Source organism: Bidens hawaiensis, unplaced genomic scaffold (genome assembly GCF_021521415.1).
Source record: "Bidens hawaiensis isolate Kalapana, Puna unplaced genomic scaffold, B.hawaiensis_p1.1 tig00010607_1, whole genome shotgun sequence".
NCBI classification, from domain to species: domain Eukaryota; kingdom Viridiplantae; phylum Streptophyta; class Magnoliopsida; order Asterales; family Asteraceae; genus Bidens; species Bidens hawaiensis.
The window spans coordinates 166,610-172,455 of NW_027504987.1; positions in this window are offsets into that span (position 1 = coordinate 166,610).

Here is a 5,846-nt window from a genome sequence, read left to right on the forward strand (position 1 = left end):
TATCCTTTATGTTCTTAAACTATTTCATTCTTTGTTTACACTTTAAAATAATCAAGAATTAATCATTTAAGAAAGTTCAGGGTTCAAAGTTGTCAAAAAATTAAAGGTTTTCGCTCCTAGGCCGGAGCGCCAAACGGTGGTGGTGGCTAGGGCCACCGCGCGCCACCTTCACCCACCTGCACAGATCGTTTTGCTTTTCTTGTTTCCTAGTTCGTTTTTGACACAAAATCGCTTGTTTTTGGACTATATCGAGTGAATTAAGCCCCAAGAAAAGTAATATAACCTGATTACATATCCATATACATTACCCCTTGCTCAAGAACGAATTTTACTGCATATAATATTAATTTGGTTATTAAAAGCTTATTCGGTTTCTTAAACGAGTAAAATAGCCATATTTTGTTCGTTTTTGTGTTTCCTATATAAACAAGACATATTGTACCTGCCAATAATTTCCCTAAACCCTAATTACACATTCCCAGCCGTCGCCTACCTCTTCCATACATAAACTTCTTCATTTTGGCCATTTTATTTGAAGATTCAAGCTTCGGCGGTTGACTTTGCTATTAGATTGACCTTTGACTTCATCTTTCGGTTGATTTATTCACTTTCCGGGTAAGTTGTGAGTTGTAAATCGTTCATACATATTCCCTAGTCAATAATCTTAAATCGATTTATGAGATTGAAGGGTGTTGACTGGTAAAATCGATTAACACTGTTCAAGGGCATAATAGTCAACAAGTTTGACTATTCGTTTTCTCATGCTTTTGGTCAGAACCGATGTTCGGTCCAGAAGACCTTTATTTTCATAACGATATTTTAAGGATACTGACCAAAACCCGACTTCCGACTCACTGTTCGGATTCTGGTCAGTCCCGACTCGCTCAAACGTTTAATTTAACATAACCGGAGTTCTAGACGTCCATTTGGAACGATTCCAGCGGCAACGAGTTCGGGTTTTCTCATATTTATTTATCTCAAAGTCTCAGGTTTATTTGACTCACTCTTTTCGACGCGTTAGAGGATGACTTGTTTATTAGTTAACCGTTTATTCATATCCTTGTTTACTCGCTTACGCAATAAGGTGAGTTTTATCCTTCCCCTCTATTTTACTGATTTTCATATGTTTTGGGGACATATGTGTACAAGTAATAATATCTAGCTCATATTTTTATACTACATATTTACACAAACCTAGCAAACGAATGATTATATGTATTTCGATCAAATTTTATTTGTTACTTGTTTATGTGCTTATGTGTTTATATTCAATCATTTTTTGGAGAGGTCCATCAGAAGTCTAGCAAGTCAGTATGATCATACGCCGTCGTAGTAACCAAAGCTCGTTCGCAGGGCGATGGTAAACCGACAATCTCAGTCAGTCATTGTAGCCAGTGCCCATTTCGCAAGGCAACGATTAAATGGCACATTATTTGTTTATGGTTTGATTGTTTATTACCACATTTATTTTGTTTAGCTTATTTATTTATATCTATTATATCATGCAAAACTGGTGATAATCTCACTCAACCTTGTGTTGACAAACTCTATTTATTTTCTACGCATATGTGGGCTATCGTTTGACTTGAAGTTTGACATGAAAGACATCTAGAAAACACCTTATGAAATCAAGGAAGACTATAGACAATAAATTAAAGAATTGCTATATTCTATTTGTTTTGAATTAATTGTTCGTGTTATGAATGTTTGTGCACTTTATATGAAATAATTAATTTAATAGATATTGTCACATTTTTATTTATGATAGTTTCTTCGAGCTGTGAGCAATCGGCTCACACCCCGGCATTTCCGCCTTAGGTTAGGGTGTGACAGATTGGTATCAGAGCCGAGGATTTTAAGATAGGTCGTTAGAAATTGTCCTAGACATCTGCTTTTGACCCCATACGTGCTTATCTGACTGACTTATGTGCTTATTAAATTGTTTACAACTTATATAGGTTAATTATTTTATTTCGTTTTATTTATTGTGCACACACACAAAAATTCCAAGGTTATACTCAACTTCAAAATATTTTTAAAATTTTTTATTTTTAGTAGATTGTCTTTTATTTTGGGAAATTCATTAAGAATTCCCGTGTTTTGTTTTTGCTCCCTCACCTTAAAGCATGGAAGTATGACATGTCCAGTAGTAACCGTAGGGGGTAAGAGAACTGTGAGTCGGACCTTGGCAAAATTGTTCCAAGAACCCAAGGTAAGACGCTATTCCTTACATAGGATAACCTGACCACAATACTCGGACATCTAGGCCAAAGCAGGACAAATGTCATATAACCGTAACTTTAAGTGGTAAACGTGAACGGTTAAACGATGCATTCCTTTTATAAAACCAAATTCATGGTGGTTCGTGGCTAAATTCGGGAAAATTTTTTAATATTTTATTATTATTGTTTTAAAATGTTTAGTTGGGTGAAAAATCCATGTAAATTTATAGGCACTCCAACTATTCATTTCTCAACTCATTTTCGATTTGATTTTTGGTTGGAACGTATCACCCGTGGTGGTTCATGAGATACTCCAACTACTCATATTTGGATCCGATGATTCGATATTTAGTTGGGTCAGTTAAAATGCCATGTAACGCTCATGGGCCGACCAACTCCATTGATTTAATAATTCGTTAATTAGTTGGGTCAGTTAAAATGTCATGTAATGCTCATGGGTCGACCAACTCAATTGTTTTGTAACTCGTTATTTTAATTGGACCAGTAAATTGTCATGGAATGCTCATGGGAGGCCCAATTCACAAAATCTTACATTGTGTTATTTAGTTGGGCCATTCAAATTGACATGAAAAGCTCATGAGATGCCAACTCATTGGATATGTTTTGTTATTTAATTGGGTTCTCGAGCTACCATGGGAAGCCCATGAAAAGCCCAACCCAATCACATTTAATTTTTGAATATGAAATAAACATTGTGTATTTATTTAAATACCTCAAAATCATTCACATTATTTTAAATCGCGACTCATCCTCAAGTCATGACAAGTCACTATCACAAATTTGTTACGTTTCCTCATTTTCTCACATCAACTTATTCATACAACATACCATCATATCATGAAATTTTACCGCTAGTCCTCATAGAATGTTTTCCCTAAGAATCTATCATCGAAATCAACGTCATTCATCTGCTTCTCACGATCGCCGTCTGATTACTAGAATCGCCAAGGAGTTTGCTGCTAGTCTCAGATGACCATGTAAGGATGGAACTTTTTTCTCGGAAGGACTCTAAACCTATCCCTGATAAAATCTAAAACCAAAACCGAAACCTCAACAAAACCAAAATGCCCCGAACAAGAAATCTTATACTAATTCATAACCGTTATGCTCCACTTGCAATTATCATTTTGGAAAGTTATTTAAATTATCTTCTCTCAGTTATTGCATTTTATCATATTCTCAAACTATAAACTATCAAGAAAATTTCAATCTTTACCCTCAACTTTAATTATAAACATTTTATTACTTCTTGTTTTTTCTTTAATCTCATGTTACTTTTCACAACTTATCTTCCATCTGATAAGTCTTTATTATTAAAATTTAATTTTCACTATTAAATTAAATCACCCAATAATTAATCTAATTTTTATCATTAAATTGACTTTTTGATTAAATCTCCATGGAAATCCATGTATAACTCAATCACTCATTTTATTTATTGACATTTTCACGATTATTGTTGAAATTTCATTTTTTATTAAGTTTCGTTATTTAGTTGAAATTAAACGGTGGCTCGTAAGTATTTCAACTCCCTACTTTGATTTTCGATACATATTGGGATTTTTGAACGTTTTAATGATAACTTCGTTAGTTTTCAGAATAGTCATGGTGGTTCATGCATTTCTAGCCTCGCGTTTCTCTTATTTTATTGTATTATTTCACATCTCATTTTCATTTTCATGATTTATTTAATATTCGCTATTTACTTAAAGTTCCATAATAAATCATGGATAATTCAATTTACTTATTTCATATAATTTTTATACGATTTTGTGGAATTAGGAAGATCCTCGTAATTCATGGATACTCCAATGACATACTTCATGTTATATTTAATTTTAAAGATTTGTTTGGAATAAGACTATCTCGGTGATTCGGGAATATCCGCTTCCTAATTTAATCTATTAATAATTTGTTTGAAAATACGTATATTTTCTCATTTCCATTAATATTTCAATTACTATTTACCATTTATTATAATATTTTAATTTTTTAATTCGAATTATTCTCATCTCCAAATTTCACAACTTGAAAAGCTATAAGTTTATATCAATTTCTCTTTAAATCTCATAAGTTTCTCATCTAACCACAATCGATCCATCAAAATCTTCGTTAACTTTGTTAAATTCATACTCTCGGTTTTAAGAATTTCATTCCTAATGATTACGATATTTAAAGATTTCACATGTCATTTACTCATTTTAAGATTTGTGGTTAATTAAACTTTTGCGCATTTCATCTCATGAATCAAGTTTCTTTTATCTATCAAGGATTAACTTCTTATAATATCCTACTCTCAATTTATTCTCGTTCATCATGATACATTTCAAATATCTGCTTCAAGAAAATCCATTTCAATCTTCAAAATTTATATTTTTGCAATGAAAGATGTTTTAGAAAGTATACTACTTTATTCATTAACTCGAATGTTCATTTTCAGAAAGTGTTTCATACATTGATTATCTTTTGGATTTATATTTAAATTTATCAAAACATTAATTTGTTCCTCTCAAAATTTTAGTTTTCAATATTTTATAAACCACATGATGGGACGGATAATGCGGACCATTTGACGATAAGAGTAATTATGATCGCGAACATAATTGTCCAAGTCCTCGTATTAAATCATAATACGTACAATTGTGTGTCATAATCTAGAACCTAAAGTAGTTTGAGGAACGGTGCAAATGTTAAGATGATAAGGACATAGTGGATACGCCACTGGTACATCCTATATAAAAGTGCCCTTATCGGATTGTCATTTGGAGCGTTGCTTCGATTATTATAAGTTCTATGTTATGAGATTTTCCTTCAGAGTTTAATTATTTTCAAAACGATTATGTTTTAGTTTTCCTTAATTTCGGGACGAAATTCCCTAAAGTAGGGGAGACTGTAACATCTCGGATTTTTCGTATTCGTATTCGTTTGTATTTAACCCGATTCGGGAACTTATTTTGGATCTTTATTATTAATAAAATCAAACTTTTACAAGTATTCCATAATGTATTTTCATTTTGCATCCTTTATGTTCTTAAAGTATTTCATTCTTTGTTTAAACTTTAAAATAATCAAGAATTAATCATTTAAGAAAGTTCAGGAACCAAATTTGTCAAAAAATGAAAGGTTTTCCCTCCTAGGCCAGAGCGCCGGGTGGTGGTGGTGGCTAGGGCTGCCGTGCGCCACCTCCACCCACCTGCACAGCTTTGTCATCACAAACTGGCGTGTCAGATTTGGAGAGTAATTAATGCCATCATCATCAGACTCTTCTTGAATTGGATATAGGGTACCTGCAAGTTCATCAACATTAAAAATAGACCTGAATTCCTCGTCCAATCCTACATCTATTTCCCTGGTTTTCTGAGCAGCATATCCGGTCATGGGATCATCACGAGGCGTATGATCATGTGGAGCAGTTTGTTTGTCTGCTCCACTGCCACCACCAACACCTTCAATACCACCATTATTTCCACTATCATTATTATCCGAGTCGTCATCATCACCATCCGACTCTTCATCAAAACTGTCCATCACGTCATCTTCATCCTCCTTGTCATCATCTTCATCACTTTCTTAATATTGCCAGCTTCAGTCACTCCAATAGTT